Source organism: Peromyscus californicus, unplaced genomic scaffold, assembly GCF_007827085.1.
Source record: "Peromyscus californicus insignis strain IS unplaced genomic scaffold, ASM782708v3 Scaffold_10__1_contigs__length_136768540, whole genome shotgun sequence".
NCBI classification, from domain to species: Eukaryota; Metazoa; Chordata; class Mammalia; order Rodentia; family Cricetidae; genus Peromyscus; species Peromyscus californicus.
Genome location: NW_026294391.1, coordinates 13,592,078 through 13,615,300, shown reverse-complemented (window position 1 = coordinate 13,615,300; position 23,223 = coordinate 13,592,078). Strand labels below are relative to the sequence as shown.

At 36.5% G+C, this 23,223-nt stretch overlaps 1 protein-coding gene across 1 annotated transcript in view; it reads left to right on the top strand.

Annotated features, from left to right (window-relative positions):
* Shroom4 (shroom family member 4) overlaps positions 1-23,223 on the top strand; it is a 209,228-nt gene that overhangs the window by 105,905 nt on the left and 80,100 nt on the right. The window lies entirely within an intron of this gene.

Genomic DNA, 23,223 nt, shown 5'->3' with positions numbered 1-23,223 from the left:
ACCAAATGGTCAGTTCTGAAAAGATAGACCTACAAATAACATTATATGGAGTTAGCAGGTTGTGTTTATGTATTTATGAACACACACACACACACACACATACACACACACACACACACACACACACACACACACACACACACACACACACCTTTTTATTGTGGTGCTGGGGATGGATATAAGGACCTCCTGATGCTAGGCAAGTGCTTTCATATTTGAGCTCCACCCCTAGATCATTTCTTTCATTTTTCTGCAGTATCTCTACTTTGGGCTGCTAGAGGTCAGGCTTTTCCTTTTTGTTGATCAGTTTCCTTTATCTTATACACATGCCTAAGTTTCTGCATCATTGTTATTATTAAAGAAATATTATCATAGTACATCATATCATATGGTTTAAATTATTTATAATATATTATTATTACAGGAAAAACATGAATTACATTCCATGATATTTCTCCCTCTGGCTACTGCCGTTTTCCTTCTTTTGTTTCCATTTCATCTCAAAAGCAGAGTCTATCCTTAGTGCATGCACTTTTCTACCTTCCATTTAGCTTTCGAATACCTGCGGTCTGAACTTGGTCTCTATAATTCAAATTGACAAAATGTTGCCTTATTGTTAAAACCAGTAGATTATTTTCAGTCTTCATCATATATGATTTAAAGAAGACATTTGATACAGCCGGTCTAAATTACAAAACTCCTATGTGAAACTCTGACTTTCAACATACTCTGTTTACTTCTTTGTGTCCTACCTTTTTGTCCATGTTGTAACCTGTTTTCTTTATGACTTGACCATTACTTTGACCGTGCCTTAAACATTTTCAGTAGTTCTACCTTTTCTAACTTCATTATAATATGGAAATTATACTATGGAAAATATCACTAGTTCCTCCTGTTTCAATTTATATCTATATGTGGATGATTCTATCTCTTCTGTCCCAGACCATACAACCAATTTCCTCTTGGACATTTGTATTTATTTAGATGTACCTATAGCATTTTAAGTATAGTATGCTGTTCCAAGCCTAACACCTTATTCTCCACCAAAGCTCCCTATCTTGGTGACACTCTAGCAACCAAGCCAGAAGGAGAGCTATCATAAATTCTTCTATTGATCACATGTAACACTCAGACAATTTATCCAAACAATCTTTCCCTGAAAGAGAAATGATAACAGTTTGGGGTTACATGGGGCAGATTATATAGAATTCCATTGGTGTATTGCATGATCTTCTAGTACCTAATGTTAGCCATGCCTTTCCAGATATAGGCATCACGGTAAGTAGTGCCTTGTACCATATAATAACTATGTTATCACTGATTCCATCTTATATGAATGGAATCCAAGGCCTTGAATATGCTAGCCGAGTGCTCTCTGCTATTGATATACATCTTCACCACTTTGTATCAGTTATGATTTACGTTTTAAGTAAGACTTCATGGAGGGGTCACTTGATAAGAGTTCTTGTTTCGTATCTGATAGGTTCCTGAATGTTACTCCTTTGTTCTATTACATGGAAATTGTAATTCCTTGAATAGTGTTATTATTATGAAGATTAAATGATACAACTTACATAAAATTCTTCTTATGTAATGGTTTTTCCCTTCCAAGTACTAGCCAGACTTGATCGTGCTTAGCTTCCAAGATCAAGGTGGTTTGGCCATGTATGCATAATGCTGTATCAGGGAATCTCACTCCATTCCCTTCTCTGAGTTATAAAAAAAGCATAATTGGAGTAGCCAAACACTTTTAGCTGGGAAGTGCATTAGAGCTGTAATGTACATTGTACCCTAGTCTATAGAGTATGATTTGCTGGGAAACCAATTGGGTACGGCAAATATCTGAACAGAGAACATGGCTCTTGGTGAGATTCTTGTTGTAGAAAGACAGAGGCACTTTACAATGTGAATACTATCAGAGAAGTTTCAAAGAGATGTGAGGGTGTTGGGGTTTTAACCACTCACCCTCCCTTCTTTACCCCAGCAACGCTGCCACTTCAGAGCATCACTTAGGAGTGGCTGTAATTACAGCCTTGGAGATAGCAGGGACCTTTGGTTTGCATGGGCTGAGAGGCTCTGTGGCTCCCAGTACCTACATTTTCTACCTTTTTCAGCACCCCTACTTCAGCCCTTATTACTTGAGGCATCCCATGCATAATTTATGAGATGCTGCTGCCCTCTTGTGGAAAACTTCACCTTCCCTTATGGACTGCTGTGGACATGGTATAGGAAGTTAGTTCCTTCTTGTTTAGTCCCAATTTCCCCTTCAGTTTACGAAAAAGGTCTCTGGTCTTCATAAGTTAGCACATAAAAGAAGTGTGATGTATTTACAGTTTATAAGTGTTCATCCTGTTGTCTTAGACATGAGTAAAAGTACTTTGGTTTAAGTAAATCACTGACAAAGTTCCAGTGCTGGGCTTTAGGTCTTGGCATAAGTCCTTTGAAGATGAACATGCAAAGAGACTTTAGAAAATGGCTTATTCTGAAAACCCAGAAACCCAATCCAGCTTGTATGTATATGGATAGTGTGTGTGTGTGTGTGTGTGTGTGTGTGTGTGTTCGCACATGCACACTTCTAGGGATCAAACCCAGAGCCTTGTGCATTATAGGCTAGCCCTTTACCGCTGAGCCACATCCGCAGCCCTACATTGCCCTTTAATGATAGTTAACTAAGTCAGAAATCAAGGTATCATTATCAGACCTCCTCTTGCCTCACTCTCAAGGCCAAGTAAATTCAAGCCTTGACATGTCTAACCTGCTCTCAACCTGTTGTTTTGTCTTAATTCAATCACTCATGTTTTCTCACCTGTACTATTTTGAGAGCCTTCCCACTGGCTTCTCAGCATTCAGTTTTATCTCTTTCCAATCAATCCATGCTCCAAAAAAGGCATCTGAGCAGGTCCCTTTTCTACTTGAACAAAAATTAAAAATAAGAACCATAGAGCCATGCTATTCTCAAAAGGTTTATTTTATATGGATAGAATATTTAACCACATTAATGACATGATATTCATGAGCAAGTTTGAATAGTTTGTTAATTATTTAAGAATTTCATGCATTGTATTTTGATCATATTCATCCTCCTCCCCATCCATTCCCAGATCCAGCCCCCAATTCCATATCCACCCAACTTTGTACCTTCATGGATTTCTTTTTGAAAAAAACATTGTTCCAAGTAGTCCTGCCTGTATACCCCTGAGTCTGAACCATTTTTCATCTACCAGGGGACATATCCTTAAAGAAAACTAACTTTCCCTTTCCAGGTAGCTATTGATTACCACTAGCTCCTCAGCTATGGCTAGGACTTTGTGACTAAGTACCATTTTTAACTAAAAATCATGATATCTAAATATATAAAGGAAAAACTGTGAGCAGTAGAAAAAGAAAATTTATGAAAATATCTGTATTGAAGACTTTGACATAACTTAGGCATGAAAACAAAGAACACCAAAATGCAAATACTTGGAAGAGTTGAAAGCATAAGTCATTCATTCTAATTAATATAATTTTAAAATGTTTTATAGATAGTTCATTACTTTCAAATATTCATGCAACATCTAAAAATGATTGCATGTTATGCTGCAGAGAAAATATATGCAAATTCTTAGCAGCAGAAGTGACATTGGCTTTTGTTTCTGATGAGAATGTACAAATTTCCCAAATTTAAACAAAAATCTTTCGCAACTTTAATATAGCAGAACACATTTATATGTAAATATCAGATGAAAGAAAAAATAGCAAACTAATAAAAATAATGAAGATGAGAGCATGACTTGTCATAACTTTGAGATTAGTATTCAGAAGTAAATTTATAACATTTGATATTTTATTAAAAATGAAGAATACAATTACATATCTACAAATCCAATATAATACTGATGCCAAGGGCTTGATTTGGGGGACTGGGAAGATGGATTAAATAGATAAGCCTCTAGCAAATTTAATCAAGTAAACAAAGATGAATTATAAATAAAATTTAAATGATAAGTGACAAATAACACCATAGAAATAGTTTCTGGAATTAACTACAGATTACTATAATTATACTTTAGGAAATCTTGAAATCACAGAGAAATTTAACATATCTACTTCAGTTTTAAATGCCAAAATCATTGAGAAGCTGTATAATGAAAGGACCTGAAACGGCAGAAACACTCAAAACAACAATAATAATTAAACGAAAATTTCCAGAAATACTTTAGGTTTACATACTTTCAATCAGTGAGTGCCTTCAAAGTTTTTGAAATAACCTAGACTCCATGACAATTGGATAGATCTGAAAATGTTGCAGATTTATTCCAGCTGTTTTTAAAGCCAGCATCAGTTTGATATTACAACCCAATACCCTGCTCCCACACAGGATACCCTAACTATTGAGTTAGATGCAAAGTCCATAAATGTAGTTTTGAATTATAGGATGATAACAGCTCATTTTAAGAGCTAAAAGATTTATTTTGTGAAAAAAGGTAAAATCTTGACTCTTATACAGACTTAGAAATGAACATAGGTTGGCCTTTATTTAACTCTGTTGACCAAATTGTAAAGTATTGAAATTAGTTTAAAGAAGTCAAAGAAGAACAAATTTATTTTAAAAATAACACTAGACCACAATAACCAATTAGAAGCTGTACAAAGTAAGAGCTCCCACTCACTCACTATCTAAACACATAAAACACTCAGGAGCACCCCTAAGAAGAAATGTGTATGACATATAAAGGATATATATGGATGAAATTTAAAAATAAAACTTCCACTGAAAAATGTGCACAAATAATTTTGATTATGTGAATAGCCGAAAGATATTGCATAAAGTGATTTTTAAATAGCTGATGATACAGCTCAGTGTATAGATAGAGCATTTGTGACGTTCCAGGTTCAGTTTTCCATTCCTAGTACCACAAAGCAAAAAGCAAAGCAGAGCAAAGCAAAACTCAGTGGTCGAGTGTGTACTTAGCACAAGACCCTTGGCTTGGTGCTCGGTAGAAAAAAAAAAGTCTATTACAATAAAACTTAGAGGGAGAAGGAAGAAAAAATAATGGATAGAAAACACATACTATAATGATAAGTTTTTGGGTTTTGTTTGTTTTTGTCAGATGTGGTGACATATACCTACAGGACCAGTACTTTTGGTTGTGGTATTTGAGAGGTGGAGACAGAAGGATCAGGAGTTCAAGGCCAGCCTTAGGTATATAATGAGGTCAAGACCAGCCTAGACTACATGAGACCCTGTCTCAAAAAACAAAACAAACAAAAACTAAGAAGTTATTTAATGAACAGTATTTTCACTTGCTCTAATTTGGTTTTTCTTCTATTCTGTTGTGATATCCTTTAATTTTTTTTAATTTTTGAAGTTCAAAGTAACGTTTATCATCCTACTTTCCTTATAAATGTTATCAGTTAGCCTCCAGATCATTTTTCCATTTGTGGTTTACACTTTTGCACCTGATTCATGCTCATCTTTTCTTTCACTCTTCTGATTATGCAAAGGATCTTTGTAGACAGAGTTTTCCCATCCCAACTGCCTGGTTTCAGAGGCTTATATATGAATAGCATTATTCTGCCTTGCTATAGGCCAGTCTTTTTTTTTTAACCGATGAGAGTATTACATATTCACAGCATATAGGATGATTATCCCACAGCAGACCTTGCCACCTCCTTCTGACTTTTGAGACAGGGTCTTATCCACAGTGGTCTTGAACTCATGATTGTCCTGCCTCAGCCTCGAAGACCCTGGAATTATAGGCATGTAGCACCATGCTTAAGCTCTTGTAAGCATTTGAGTCAGCAATTATTTATTGAATGTCAGGCTTTTCCTGGAGTCTGTGAATTCAGTCATGAACACCTATAGTCTTTCTTGACCAGAGTTCCTCAGTCACTGAACACAGAATATAATTTGTGACTATTATTTCAGTTTTTCTAAGGAAGATGCATAGATCCATTAGAAAGAAATTAATTATACAATAGATGTTTTAGAGCTGGTACTCATTAGTGAGCATCACTTAGGAACTTGTTACAAATCCATTTTATTGGATGCCATATTAGGCCTACTAATCAAAAACTCTTGAGTAGTGGGAGCTATTCCAGTTATGAATTTTACTAAAGTTTCTAAATGAAAAGCCAGCAGTTTGGGAGCCACTACCTGGAGGGCATCAGGGCTCAATTCTCCAGAATCACTAGAGAAAAACTCAGTACAACTCTGTAGTAACAACCTCTTCTCCATCTACCTTCCTCATACACCATTCTCTTCATTCCCATTCTTTTACATTACCAAAGCCTCAGTTTCATTTTCTCCTATGCTGTTTACCTCCTTTTGACCACCATGGCTTGTAGTTTGCTTATCCACTCATCTAATCTGAGCTATTCCATTCACTTATTATTTCAACTACCACCTCAGTGCTAATGAGTATGTTTCTAATTCTAATCTCCCCTAAAATTCAGATTCATATATTCAGAAGACCAGTAAGAATCACTACTGGAAAATCTAACAGGAAATTCAAATATGTATAAATTTGTATGTATAAATCTGAACTTATTATCTAGCCCCTTACACTCCCCCACTGCCAATAGTAGTTGATACATCTGAGTGGGAAACCCAATAGTCATTCTTGACTGTAACTGAGAGCTGTTTGCCCTTTAGACCATCCCAGGATCTTTACTCTTCTTTGCATTTTCTCTGTGACCACCCTAGTTCAGTCCCTCCTTATCTCTTCTCTGAACTGTCTCAAATCTGTCTGCCAAGGTGTTGTTAGCACGGAGGCAAATCCAGAATATAGATTCAATTATATATCTGTCCGCTGCCGAAAACTTCTCAGTGACCGTCCTTGCCCAGCAGGCAGTAAGAAGATTGAGCTGCTTATACCTGCAACTTCATCAAGTATACCTTGTTGTTTATTCATTCTGGAACAATGAAGTTTTCAGGAATATCATGCTGATTATCAACTCTATGATTCTTCATTTTCTACTTCTTAACAGAACTGGTAATTTCAATTTCATTCTCTAGATTCCTTCCCAGTAGCATTCACAAGCTTGAAATTACAGCCCTGGGGAGCCCATTTCTAGGATACCTTCTTTGACACCTTGGGTTGATTCAAGTAGCCCTTCTCTGCTCCTATAGAATTCTAGTCATTATCACAATGCATTGAAAGAATCTGCTAATGTATTTTTCCTACGAGATTATACCAGAGTTTGGCAAGCCAGTCTAGCCTACCACCTGTTTAATATAGCCTGCTAACTGAGTATTATTTATTTGTATTATTTGTTATTTTTATTCTTTAAATATTTCATACATGTATATGATATATCTTGATCATAACCACCCCTCACTTTTCCCTCCAGCTGCCTGCTTAGGACCCCATCATCATATCTCCTTCGAAATTTCATATTTTCCTTCCTTTATTTTAACCCAGAGTCCAATTAGTGCTTTCTATATGTACGTGGGTATGAGATCATACACTAGGGCATAAGGAACCTGCCTACCAGTGGCCACGCCTCCAACTCCCCACAGAAAAGTGACTATCCATCTCCTAGCAGCCATCAGCTGCCAATAGGTCCTCTCAGCTTGGGGTGGGGCCTCTGGGAACCCCTTCCCCTTCTATATTGGAAGTTTTAGCTGGCTTGATCTTGTGCAGATAACCATAGCTGCTGAGTTCATCTATGCAACAGCCATATCATGTCCAGAGGCCAGCATTTCACAGTATATCTTCTCATCCTCTGGCTCTTAGATTTTTATTCTGCCCCCTCTTCTTCAATGTTTCCTCTTCCTTGGGGACAGGGAAATTGTTGATATAGGTATTCTATCTGTGGTTGATCATACACAGATCTTTTTTCTCAGCATTTTCAACAGTAATAAGTCTCTGCATTAACTATGAGCCATGCAATAAGAAGTTTCTCTGACCAAGGTTAAAAGCAGCACAAATCTATGGATATAAACATAAATATTTAAAAGACATTTTGGTAACATGACCATTTGGAAAAACAGTATCAATAGGTTCTGCCCAAAGGCCCATGACTTCTCTACCCATGGGTTTTCACCATGTATACATTACCTGGTATGAATTCCCTCCTGGGGGAAGGCTGAAAATATAATCATGAGAGTCATTAGTTACTCACCGTAAATAGTCTCGCAACTGTGACGCCAGTGCACACACCTTGCCTGGTACATCAGTATTGTACCATGCATGGTCCAGGGCTGTATAAAATCATTAATCTCTTTTCTCCCCCAGCAGCCTGCATAGCACCTTCCAGAACTATGGAAGTTAGCCAACAGTTCAAGACTGATTTTCTGTGTCCTGCAGCAGAAGTGTGGGATGCCTTCAGTAATATGGTGGTGTTATCTAGTTATAAAGGGTAACCTAAAGCAAATAGTAATAGCCTATATTGTTTGGGGTGCCTCTGGGGCCTCCTTGACCAATAAATCGTAGGCAAGTATAACCCATGTGGTTCAGAAATTTTTCTCACCCTGGACTACAAGAACCATGAAGGGTGAGGAAAGTCTTTATTCACTGATGTATCTTTATCATGTAGTGTTATTCATAGCCACTTTCCTATATCAGGCTGTGTGCAATATTGTCTTAGGGTTTTTATTGCTATGAAGAGACACCATGACCATGGCAACTCTTATAAAAGTAAACATTTAATTGGGTGGCTTACAGTTCAGAGGTTCAGTCCATTATCATCATAGTAGGACATGGCAGCGTAGACATTGTGCTGGACACGTAGCTGAGAGTTGCACAGGCAACAGGAAGTGGTCTGTCTCACTGGAGGTGGCTTGAGCATATATAAGACCTCAAAGCATGCCCCCATAGTGACACACTTCCTCTAACAAGACCACACCTACTCCAACAAGGCCACACTTCCTGATAGGGGACATTTTCTTTCAAACCACCACAAGTGTGTGTGTGTGTGTTTGTGTGTGTGTGTGTGTGTGTGTGTGTGTGTGTGTGTGTGTGTATGCACACACGCACATGTGTGTATAAATACACATATGTATATTTATATATATATATATATATGTATATGTATATCCCTGAATCTTTCCTACTTCTCTATAGCAGGATGTAGAAGAAATTCCTCAGTCTACCTTAGTTTATAAAACTTAAATATAAAAGTGGACATGTATATCACATCCCTTTTCCAAAGGCTCAGGGACCATTGTGGAAGAGGAGGCAGAAAGTTTGTAAGCCAGAGGTCAGGTTGGGCATTAGCAGAACAAAACAGTATCTCTGGACAGGACAGGACCACTGCACTCCTGAGCTCACAGCAACTGTGTTTGCTTGCACAATTGCTGCATAGAGTCAAGAGAGTCCACATTCCAGTATGGAGTGAGGAGGGACTCAGGAGGCCCCACCCCTAGCTGAGGAGCTATTGACAGTTGATGGCTTCTGGGGAAGGTAGAGTCAGTTTTCTTTAAGGGTGTGGCTCTGGATAGGTTGACCCTGATGATACTTCACCCAAAAGAATATAGCAGTACAAAATTGGACCCAATGGGTTATAAAAAAAAAAGAAGATAAGAATTTAGGAGTGGGTGGTGGGATGGAGGATGAATCTGGGAGGAGTGGGAGTAACATGATCAAACATTACATGCATGTATGACATCCTTAATTAATAAAAATATTGTAGTTTAGAAAATGAATACAAAATATTTATTTATACTTGTATAAATATTTAGTATCTAGCCCTTTATAAGTAAATTTGCAGGTCTCTGGCATAAATCATTTTCAGAAAAAGACAGACACTCCATACAATGGTTAAAAATCTAAAAGGTTTTATGCATGACAGGCAATCAATGCCACTGAGCAACAGACCCCCGACTCTCCCATCCTTTGTGTCTGCTGTGTTGTTCCTCAACCTAGAAAGTTGTCTGCCCTTCTTTGCTAAACCACAGACTGGCCATGCACCAGAATGAAGGTCCAGTCAGAGGAGCTGTGTTGGTAGAACTACCCACAATCACTGCTTTCCATAAGTCTGCTGTACTGTCCTCCATAACTCTGTTGAAGCTTACGGAGAGGAAAGGCTTTCTCCAGCCGTGAAACTCAAAATGATGAAGTAGTATTAAAGCTACAGCTTCTGTCTACCAGTATGTCTCTCTTTCTAAATTTTTGGAGTTTTTCACATTTGCTACCTTCTCTAGGGAGCCTTCCTGCACTTGAGAGAAACAACTCCTTCCTGTACCTAAAGTAAGCTTGGGATTCTATCCTTTACCTTAACTTCTTCCCTTGCCAGTTCTTTTTTTATGAAATGGTCTACTTCCAAGACTTCTGGATATAGAAGATTGGCAGATCCTTCTCCCAGCTTTTACTTCTTCCTGAGCTCCAGATTTCCATTCCAAGATGCACATTACTGCTGTCCTCATACCTCATGTGTGTGTGTGTGTGTGTGTGTGTGTGTGTGTGTGTGTGTGTGTGTGTGTGTGTGTGTATGGCATCATTCCCATCTCTATAAGTCAGGCTCACAACTATAGAGTCTCTTTAATTTCTTTTTTATCCCCCAAGTCCTTTCTGAGCTCCCTCTGCAGTGTTTCTAATATCCATGTCATCCATCTCCTTCGTCTTCTTCCTACTACTGCCTGGGACTCATTACCTCTTATCTGGATGCCCTCCAACCCATTCTTTGCACTTCTGCCAAATTAATCTTCCTAAAGTACATCTCTGTATTTATTTCAATCAGCAATAATTGTGCTTCGGGTAAACCTCATGAGTTATGAGATCTCTATTGTGCCAGCCTGGGTCAAGTAATTCCCTTTCTCAAATATGCCCCAATTGTCTCCAGAAATAATACAAGTACTCTGTCCTAGCATTTATGACCCTCTGTAGCTGGATCTACATGACTTTTTTCTAACTTATCTTCCTGAAACCTGGGTTATAGCTCTTACTGTCCTCTTCTTGAGAAACACTTCTTTAATTCCTATTCTCCATTGTTCAGATATTGTCAACCTTTTGTTGTCCTGTTTCTTTTTCTCCTAATTCTACAAACCTCCATTGGCTCCCCCATTTTGAAAATATATGTTCACTGTTAAATGTATTAAACTGATTAAATTTTGCCTCCAAACCCTGATAAAAACCCATGTCTTTGTGTGCCTCCTTCAACATAAATAGTTAACAATGAAGCCAGTTTTCTCCACTATGATTTCTATGTTTAATTGGTAAAGTTCTGATCATTTTTATCTACTGAAAATTTCTATTTCCTTTTTCTTGTTTGTGTACTGCAACATCTTAACATATTACCTATTTCCAGTCTTGTTATTCTCTTTACCTCCTGAATATAACCTCTGTACTACAACCAGAGTCATCTTTTAAAATGTAAATCTAGTTACAGACCCGTTACTTGTCCACAACACTCAAAGTTGCCCATTGTGTTCAGAATAAAATCCAGACCCTCTCACATGGTTGAGCAGGCCTCTTAAGAAACAATTCTCACTCTATGTTTCTCCACCTTCTGTGCAAAAACTTGCATTCAAAGTTACAACCACTTTCAACTGTTTGTACTTCTCCAACTCTAACATCACTTCTCACATCTCTTTGCCTTTTCACATCTTGCGCCTTTGGCTCAGAATCATGACTGTTTCCTTCTTTACTTTGCTTTGCTTACTTTTACTTAACACTTAAAAACTGATCCATGCTTTGCCAATTCTGAGCTTTCCTTAGCCAGTGCAGCCTTGAAATGTATTATGTTTTCTCACATAGACAACACCTCTGGTTTCCTCTACCTAGCTAGGACTGTGACAGCATGCTTGCTCGTATGTTTCCCCATGTAAATTTTGGGCAAAATCTATAAGATTATCATTCTTGAATCTTCAACGTGCCATCTTAGTGTCTAGCAGAATTACATGTTGAGTACCTACTGGATAACTAAGTGAGTTGAACATGTGTGCCAAGCAATGACAAGGAGAGTCACTGTTGTGAAAAGTAGAAGCCGAGAATATCAGGGGTGTTGGGTTGCTAGGTATCCAAATACTTGAAAGTTGATGTTGTGAATTCAGTAAAGGAAGGATATATGAATCAAAAATGAGTCCAAAATTTCATAACAGGCTAGATGAAATTATAAGACATTAATTTCAAACATAGTTACATGAAGTTGAATTTATTCAGTAGTGAGCATTGCACTGGATACTTTATGTTTGTTATATTAAAAGAAAGGAAATTAATTTAATTTTGAAGATGTAGGGTTTGAACCATATAAGATTTCCAAGTAGAAATCATGATTGGCACTTGTAACTATGGTTCTAGGATATATGGAAAAAAAGTTTGTACTCAGTAATTATATGGGAAGTTATTAGAATAGATGGTAATTGAAGCTACTGAGATGGATAGGATTTTCCAGAAACAGAAGTAAAAAAATAAATGGAAGAGGTGCTTAATGTTTGGTGACATATATTCATTAGCTAAGCACAAGAAGAAGATCCTTTCATTAATTAATATGAGAAGAATTACTAGACACATACTCCATCTATGCCAAGTACTCTTGTGGGAACTGAGGACACAGCACTGAAAAACTAATCTTTCTTCACACGGATCTGACATTCCAATGGGGATGGATAAACCAATTATCACAGAGAAGCAAATATATACCTAATAGTTAGTGATAGGTGCTGTGAAGGAAAATGAAGAAATGTATGAGCACAGAAATGGGTATGATAGAGATATTCTAGAAGCAACAGGGATAGATGAGACTTTAACTAGGTCAGGAATGGTCCTTCTGCAGGTGTGTGTGTGTGTGTATGTGTATGTATGTGCATGTGTGTATACATGTATGTGCACATATACATCATGAAGGCTATAGTTTAAAAATGGGTGACTTCCTTTACGTTCTCCATCTTATTTTTTGAGATAGGGTCTGACACTGAACCCAGAACTCACCAAATGGTTAGACAGTCTGGTCAGAGAGCTTTAGGCATCCACGTGTTTCCACCTGTACACTAGAATTATAGACACATGCCACCACACTGACTTTTACATTGTTCCTAGTGATCTGAACTCAAGTTCTCATGTTTACATGCTTGGCACTTTACCAGCCTCCATGTGAAGATTTGCAAATAAAGAATTAAATGATGAGAAAGATGCAGCTCTGTGAAAATCCGGGGGTAAGAGCATTGTAAGGCAGAAGAATGTCAAGTATAAAGACCTTTAGATGTAGAAAAACATAATATCACCAAAGTTTAAAAAACAAATGAACAAACAAAACAACAAAAAATTGAAATCAGACTTTAGTAACCAAGTAAATGAAACATGAAGAAAGTTGAAATTGAAGAGGTAATCAGAAACAAACTTGCATAAGGATGTTTAGGTTCCTGTAAGAATTCTAAATATAGGTCTGGAGAGATGGCTCAGGAGTTAAAAGCACTGGCTGCCCTTTCAGAGGTCCTGAGTTCAATTCCCAGCACCCACATAGTGGCTCACAACCATTTATAATGGGGCCTGATGCCCTCTTTTGTCATGCAGGCACACATGCAAATATAGCACTCATATATTATAAGTAAATAAATCGTAAAAAAGAATTCTAAATGTGCTATAATTGGAGGGGGGAAGTTATTAAAGGATTCCAAACATGACAGTGATAAGATTGGTTTTCAACTTAGAGATGATCATTATGGCTACTGCAATTGCAGTGATTCAGGTAGGAGATGGTGATGGCTTGACTCAGAGAGATGGCAAAAATTAGTACGATTTAAGATTTGTTTCAGAGGAGTTGCCAATAGGTAAAGTATGAGTTGGACAGGGTTATGACAGAGAATGAATAGGCAAGGAATTAAAAAGTTCCTTAGTTTAAGGCTTGAATAACTGGATGGTACCAATTACTAAGGCAGAAAAGACTAGAGATATTGGAACCAAGTTTGATGGGTGTGGGAAAAAGTCAAACTAATTGAATTTTATGCATATTAAATTTGATGTGTCTACTGAGATATGCTAATATTAAATGATAGAGGAGTCTAGAGTTCAGCTCATGAAATAGGTCAACATTGGATATCCAAATTTTGGACTTATCTCCAATCACTAAAGATTTTAGACTAGATGGTATTGCTAATGGGGGTTAAATATAAACAGCAAAGTGGAGGCATTATTGCTCATCCCTGAGATAATGAAGTCCTTAGGTAGGTTGAAAAGGATTAACAAAAGAGGAAGTTGATAAGTGGCCAGTGAGGTGCTAGAAAAACCTTACAGCAGTATTCAAAAGTTCTAGTAAGGATACTGATTAAAAAAAAAAAAGAAAAGAGAGAGAGTGATCAGATGTGTCAAATGTTGGTGAGACACAAATTCTGAGAATTTATTGTTGATTTTGGCTTGGCAACATAGAAGTAATTAGCAACTTTGACAATGGAATCTAAAGTCAGAGCCCTAAATTGATTGTTTGCTAAAATACTGGGAGGTAAAGAAATTAAGTATTAGCTTAAGGGGCAGTTGGAGCAAATATATATAAAATTTTTCAATTATTAAAATTGCTCATTTCGTAAAGAGAGAAATTGTCTTCTAAATCACAAACATAAAATATCTAACTGCTAATGAGACTGATTTAGTGGAGACAGATAAGTTGATGTCCTAGAAAGGAAGAAATAATCAGAGCAGTAAGATTTTTAGGCATATTAGAACAGAAGTAGAAAAAACATTGGTAAAAATAAGCAGAATTCACCTGCTGCATGAGGAGGCAAGGAAGGGTAAATTGGTGACATGATAAAGAGAGATTTCTCTATTCATTGCTTCTAGTTCTTAATCAAATATAAGGGGATCCCATCAGCCTAGAGTGAGGAGAGAAAAGAGCTTTAAAATGATCGAGATGTAGGAAGAGAAGGAGAAGAGTGTCATGCAAACCAAAGGAGTAGGATGGAGCAGCCCGTCAATCACTACTGTCAAGTCAGATATTGCAGTCAGGTTAGATGAATACTGAAAAGTAAGACTACTGAGTTGCATAATGCCGAGGTTATTAGTTGGCTTTGGCAGAAAAGCTTTCATTAACACGTTAGGAGCAGGTTCAGTTTCAATGAAATGTGAATGGGCTGAATATGTAGCTTAGTGATATAGCACTTTCCTAACATCCACAAAACTGTCAGTTCCATTTCTAGCACCCTCTCCAAACAAAACAAAACAACAACAGCAACAACAACAACAACAAAAAACAGTGAGTTGAAGGTGAAGAATTGTACATGTAGATTGTTTTTGTGGTATAGAGGGTGTTAGGTATTAGGCATGATTGGTGACCACTGTACCACTGAGCTCCATCCCAGCTCAACAGTCCTTTTAGAAGTGAAAAGTGGCAGAGGTTGGTGCTGAGAGGAATCTACTTGTGTCATCTATTAGTGTGAATTTCCTGAGGAAGAATGACATACCAGAGTCATATAGTCTTTTTATAGTATCTTGTCCAAGATATGATGCTGCTGGTTTCCAACAAATGTTGAATATGAGAGTGAATAAAAAAAATTCACAAATTCTGTGCCCACATAGAATCAACAGAATCTCCTACTGTGTCCTTTGAAAAAACTGTCTGTTATGCCTCCTTCCATACATGTTTAGAAAAAGCTCTCTAAAGACATGCTCCTGTACTGCTGAAGAGCAAAACAGTAGAGGTGCCAAAGGTACTTCCAGTACAGTCTGGGGCCTCGAGAAAAGATAGACAGCGGGAAAGCTAACCCAAGAACTCCAAGACAGTAGTTGGCATTGCTCTGCCTAGAGTGGGAAATACTGGTATGCAGAAGTTGTATTAAGTTACAGTTTCCTCTAAGGGTAGCTTAGCAGCCGTAGTGGAGAGAGAGGGAAGTGTGTATAATAGACTTATAGCTATATTTGAAGGATATAAATTCATCAACAAAATAGGAAATACATGGAATGAGTTCAGGGTAGATCAGATCACAGCTAGATAAAATTAAGACAAAGGTTGTTTAAGCTAACTATCAGAGAAACTGAATCTTGACAGCAAAAAATACTGCATTGTGGGTTAAACTTTGAAAAGAAATACTGGAACTCTGCCACTGAGTCATTTTAATTATTAACAATTAGACAGGACAATGTCATTGAAAATAATGTAGCATAATACAAGGAGTGGTTTTGCTCTGTTCCCAGAGGGGTAGACTGGATGTGACCTAATAGCTTTTTCCTACACTAATTTGGCTGATTGTGTCAGAGAAAAAAAAACAGTTTGATCATTTTGTTTGTTTCCCTTCTGTTGAATGACTCACACTTGACCACAGGCATACATAGAAAGAATTCCCATTGATAGGAAGATAACAGAATCTATAATAGGAGTCCAGTAGACTGAAAGAGAGAACTCCCCAAAACTTGAAAAATTAGTTAGAACCTTGAGTTATTCACCACTCATCTCCAAGATACGGCTCCAATGCCTGGATGATAGCATTTGATGATGGAATGACAAAAAGTTCATGAATTGATGAATGCTACCTTGGGAGAGAACACCTAGGAAAACAGGTGTAAAATGGCAATGAACTGAGAGGTTAGATGTGTTCTCTTTCTGAGTCAACTTCTGGTTTCTTTTTCAATGATTTCTTCTGAGGATGAAATTAAAGAATTCAGATAGTGTACTTGGAATCCAGCATCTTAAGAAGCACTGGCTTTTTCACCTCTTATTTTTCCCAGCCCATCTCCCCACATAAGTCAACGTTTCTTTTTGCTTTATCACACTAAGAAGAAAGTAAATTATGCTTTCCTCTTAAAAGTCACAGATTTTGATATTAAAATCAGCTTAGCTTAACATTAACCAATAACTGCAATAAATTTTAGAGTAATTTCTATGTCTTTTATTTTTTGATATGATAATATAATTACACCATTCCTCTTTCCCTTTCCTACCCCAAATTCTCCTAATGCTCTCTTTCAAATTTGGGGCCTCTTTTTTCATTAACTGTTGTTACATGCATACATATATGTATATAAACACTACCAGGAATGGTGGTCTTCCACCTCGTTTTTATCAATCTGCCAGTAGTCTAAATTAAAATAAAATGACAGTGTTCTCCTGGCAGCATATTTTCATTCTTGGAATTTGTTCAGTATCCAAAATACCCTGGTCTATCTCTTTTAGTGATTAGCTCTCCTTCACACCATGTTGGCCACAGCTGATAAGCTAGCGGTTCCCCTAGCCATGGCTGTTGGTGCTAACCAGTGGGAAGTCCAAAATTACCTGTTGGACTGCCCTGCTCTCAAATTTCCTCCTTCTGTTATTTTTGTCCTCACCCACCAGACAGAATTTCTAAAAAAAAGAATAACCTCATTAAGGAAGTGACAGCCCTAAGTACAAAAACTTGGATTTTCTCTCTTTCCATAAAAAAGAAACACTTTCAGCCTTTTTCTCTTTTGCATGTCTTCTATTCCATCCACTTGGGAGCCTTTAAAGCTGCAGATAGGGGACACCACTTTAATTTAGATACAATAACCAGACTTAATTAGTATCACAGACCAACTCACTTCCTTTAACAACAGTGCCCAACACATTTTTTTCCTCTGAAATGTTTCATTTTCCCAGAGGCTCATATCCCTTGCATAGAACAGAATGTTTTGAAAAACAGTTGAACAGCTTTTTATCAGAGAGGTAAGTGGTCCTATCACAACTATAAAGCTGAGTGCAGAAAATGTGGTGAGCAATCATGAAAGCACTATAAAATTATCAATGGCTAGAAAAGCCATTCAAATGAAAGCTTTGTAAATGAATCAAGATTATTCAACCTGAAGAGATAATGTTTTCAGATCCTTAGAAAAGGTAGACACTTGCTCAAATGGTTTAACAAACAGCAAAAAATTCCAACCTACTACATGTTCTAACCATAGGGAGTTTTGCCTTATAAAATAGGTAAGCTAGCTCTATGATGCTTTCTTTTAAGAAACGGTCTCACTGTGTAGTCTAGGCTCATCTTAAACTCACAATTTTCTTTCTCTCTCTTTTTATCTGAGTGCTAGGATTCCAGAGTTGCACCACCCTGCTCAATTTGTTCTCCACGTATTTGTTTTGTAAGACAGGAAGAAGTGATTTATGAGCTGCTTTTAAGTACTGCAAATATTCTCTAGGAAAAAAAGTATGCTTCTTTAGAATGCCGGGAATTGATTCCTATGGCTTCCGCTATTCACCCATTTTTCTGCGTCAACAGTAAGGCCTCCAACCAGCCTCTTTATTCTCGACAAATCTTCTTTTCTTTAAACTCAATACCAGAAACACAGTTCAGTGATACATACAAGAGACTTGTTTTCCTTTTCTGTTAAAGACAGAAGAAATAGCAACATTTGTAGCAAGAGAGATTTTAGCCAGATCTTCTAGGGGACTTCTAAATCACTTTGTGTAGTCAGTGATTATGCACTAAGGAAAGCTATGGAATTTTCTTTACTGACTGCAGCAAATTATTTCCTCCCTGGGGAAGTCTTACTGAGACAGAAGAGAAGGGAGTTGGCAGCAATGGCAGAGAAATGAATGAACTACAGCCTTTCCATCTCTTCTTATTTAAGCCAGAGTTCTCTAAATGTTGATGCATTGAAGAAACTACTTTTGTGAAAACTAACTGGCAAGCAGTCAGGAAAGAATTCTGGACTTTATCAATTTATCAAATGTTTTGTCAAAGACACACACACACATACACACAGACAGACAGAGAGAGAGGGGATATCCTACACTTTTGTCCTTTGAGTGTAAAACATAAGTTACTACTATAGCTTCAACTCCCTGAATGCTACTGCATCTTACATTTATATCTCTAGCCTCAAACTCTTTTCTGAATACCAACAGTATATTTCTAGTGTTCTTACCATATTTTTGCATAGGAACCTCAAATACAGTATATTTTCCTCCTCTCATGGTCAGATCATCCAGTGGTCTGTTCCCTTAAAGTAGGCTATCATGAAGCATTTCGAATTCTCCCTTCTCTCAGCTACTTCATCTTTAGCATGTCAATAACAAAACCCTATTAATACTACCACTAATATGTTTTCTTTTAAATGTCATTCTTCTTGTCTCTTTCAACATCTTACCCACGCACCCAGAGCTGTCTGCTCAGTACTCTGCCTTTGCAGATGCTACTCTCTTTGCTTAGAATGTTCTCCTGCCCCTCCTTTGACTAGTAAAGTCCCTACTCTGTTAAAGACCCATCATTTATCACCAGTCATCATTCCCACAGGACACAAAATGATTCTCCTTTGTGTTCTTACCGCATAGCTGCCAGTCTGGGCATCCTTCTGCCTTGCGAATTGGAGGCAAGGAATGTACTTTCCTCATCATAGTCTATGGTAAATATTACTAAAATAGTGAATTACATTATTTTAAAATCATCCAAGTTTATCAATTCCTTTAATGATCTTGATACTAAAGACGATTTGATCTTATTTTTTTCTAAAAAGTTTATAGCTTTGCACCTACATAAAATCTTTGACCCATTTTAAATATGCATGTATGTCTATGTGGTATGTGTGTGCATGTGCATGAGTCTTGAGATTCATTTTTAGGTGTATAGTTGTATAATTGTTACAGTGCCATTTCCTGAAAAGGCTACCTTTCATCCATTGAATTGCTTTGTTTTTAAGATTTATTATTATTTTATCATCATCATCATCATCATCATCATCATCATCATCATTATTGTGTCTGTGTGTGTGTGCGTGCATGCAGATACCCATGTAAATACCTATGGAGGCCAGAAGAGGGTATGGGATACCATGGAGGTGCAGTTATATAGACAGTTGGGAGCTGTCTGATAATGTTACTGGACACTGAGCTTGGGTCCTCTGGAAGGACAGCAAGAGCCGTCTCTCCAGCCCCTTTTGAATTGATTTTGCAACTTTCTCAGAAATAAGTTTGGTATATCTAAGGGGTCTATTTATGGCGTTTCTGTTGGTTCCAGTTGTGGAAGAGTATATAAGTCTCCAATATAACTCAGCCTTGATTACTGAAATATAATTCTTAAAATTTGGTAGATGGACTCTATAAAACTACTGATGAAATTTCAATACAAATTTCATTAAATGTGTACAGAAATTTGAGGAAAATTGCCTTTTTTTAAAAAAACTACATTAAAACTTCTAACTGAGGAATACAGTGTCTCTATTTGGATCTGTGATGATTTTTTTCATCAGTATTTTGTAGTTTTCAGCATACACATCCTATATAATTCTGTTAGATTTACACTTAAGCATTTTATTTTGGGCAGCAAGAGTAAATAAATTTTAAATTTGTTTCTGCACGTCTGATGTTAGTGCTCAAAATATCATTACTGTTAAAATGTTGTGTACTTCAACCTGCTGAATTTATTAGTTCTCTGAGTTTTCTTTGTTTATTTGAGATTCCTTGAGATTTTTAACACATCCTCTTTAAATAGGAACAGTTTTTCCTGTCTAGTTTGAGTGTGTTTCATCATTTTTTTTTACTATCTTATTGTGTCTTTCTACAGTCCAGCAGTATTGAGGAAGAGTGGGTTTCCCTTGTTTCTGATCATAAGGCAAAGCAGCCCACCTTTTATTACATATGATGTTAACGGCAGAGTTTATACAAATGTTTTTCAGCATGTAATGAAACTCCATCTTTTATTTTTTTACATTATTATTATTGCTTTTATGTTGAAATTATTATGTAATTATACCATTTCCCCCTTCCATTTCCTCCCTCTAAACCCTCCTTGCTCTCTTTCAGATTCATGGCCCTTTTTTTTCATTAATTGATCTGCGTATATATTCCTAAATACATAAGTACAGCCTGATCAGTCTGTATAATGTTACTTGTAGTTAGCATACAAAGAAACAAGTTTTCTTATGGCATTTTTGAGTATACTTAGTTTGAATTTGGTCTTCCCCTCCCCTATCTCCTTTACCCCCTGACCCACTTATACCTGTCTACCCCCTGTCATCCTGTTCCAATATTCATGTCACATGCATTAGATAAACCTCTCCACTCTTCTTCCATAAAATCTCTTTTTTTCCTACTCACAAGCCCTTTAAATTTCTGCTTTATTCCATGTTTGCTGAAGGTTGTCGGAAATGGATGTTGAATTTATCAAATGCATTTCAGTTCATGACTACAATAGATCCTTTGAGTTTTCTTCAGTCTATTTGATGCAGCATAACATACTGACTGGTTTTTAAGCATGTAGCTGGTTTTGCATCACAGGAATAAGTTTTTCCTGAGTACATATAATTCTCTTTGTACATTAAAGAATGCTGTTTCATAAGGATTTTTTGTGTCATTCATTATTCATGAAGTCTAGGGTTTATGTTTTGTGTCTAGTCTTTATGTATAGGCAATTCTCACTTCATGAAGTGAATTGGGAAGAGTTCTTTTCCTGTTCATTTCTCAGGAGGATTTTATATATATCTAGTGCTAATATTTTCTTAGGTGACTCACATTCTTTCTCTTTCATTTTTATTTTCTTTGTAGATAGTCTTAATATATAGTACAGAATGGCCTGAAACTTGCTACATAGCCCAGGTTGGCCTCAAATTCCTGTTTTCCTGTGTCTGCCTACTGGAATTTTTTATTTTAGTTTCATTGATTGTTGCTCTTATATTTTTTTGTTTTGTTTTCATCCTTCTCCTTACATTTCCCTAACACAGTAATTTATGACAATAAATTTCCTCAAAGTATTGATTCAACTGTGCCTTACAAATTTTAATCTGCTGTATTATTATTTTCATTTAGTTAATGTAATATGTGATTGCTTGGGAAAGTTCTACTTTGACTCATATATTTCTTATGATATGTTGCTTAGTTCCCAGTGTTTTTTTTTTTAATTGCTAATTTATAATTGGATTTCATTGTAATAGAAAAATGTACTTATGTTTGATTTGAAATCTTTAAAAATTGTTGATTTGTCTTATGGAGCAAGATATAATCTGTTTCAGTATATGTCTCATGAGTGCTTGAAAACAGTCTGCATTCTTTTGTTATGTAATGGTTCTTATAAATCTCAATTAGATTTTGTTGGTAAATGATATGATCAAATCCTACTGTTTCTTTACTTATTTTATCTTTTCTCTATTCATTCTTCATAGATGGGCATAGAAATCTCTAAATACTATATAACTGTGGATTGATCTGTTTCTCCTTTCTGTTTTATTTCTCTTACCATGGTTATCCTCACACTGGCATTCTATGAAAATTAAACAGTTCTGTAATGTGAACTAATGGAGAACTTGAATATGTTAGCAACCAAAAGCATCAAAATGTAGAAATAACTCCATTTTTTACAAAGATGTTAGCAATCACCATTCAAGTAAAGACTTCTTAGGTAGCTTATTCCACTATCTTAACAAAAATTTTTAAAAGTGAAAAATTTTCAATCCCATTTTTTCCAGTTCTACTTCTTAAAATATATGTAGTTACAATTTTTGTAATTTTTTTGGTGAACTGATACAAATGCACAATTAGAGATATCTTGCCATGCTGATCATTGTTGTGCTTCAGAGGCATCATAGCTAGGCATCATTAATATTTTTAAGAATATCACCCGGGCGGTGGTGACACATGCCTTTAATCCCAGCACTCAGGAAGCAGAGCCAGGCGGATCTCTGTGAGTATGAGTCTAGCCTGGTCTACAGAGTGAGATCCAGGACAGGCACCAAAACTGCACACAGAAACCCTGTCTTGAAAAACCAAAAAAAAAAAAAAACCCAAAACATATCTTTTCATATGGATTGTTAGTGGCTAATATGTGTGTGTGTAATAAAATATATACCATTTATTAGTTTGTTGCTTTTACTTTACAGTGTTGTCTAAGGTATAAAACTTTATCTATATATGCCATTATGTTTCCTTGTTTATAATAAAATTATTTATCTATTTCTTGTACATACATATATATATATATATATATATATATATATATATATATATTGTCATGTTGTTTCTTCCTAATATCCAAGATTTCTTGGCCATTTCCTTTCTGTTTAGAGAACTTCTTTGAATCATTCTTTTAGAATCAACCTTCCAGCAATTAGCTCTTAGCTTTTCTTCATCTGAAAATGTCTTTTGTCAAATACAGAAAGTTTCAGCTGTGTGTGTGTGTGTGTGTGTGTGTGTGTGTGTGTGTGTGTGTGTGTGTGTACCAAAGCTCATCAGCCATATTTTTTCAAGGGTATTTTCAGCCCTCTCCTCCCTTTTTCTCCCTCTAGTCGACTGATATTATGAATGTTAGCTCTTTCATGACAGTCCCAAAGAGTCCTGAGGCTGTTCCCATTTTGTAGTCAATTTGCTTTTTGTTGTTCATATTGGGTAATTTCTAATGCTATCTTAAAGTTTAATTGATTTCTTTTTTGT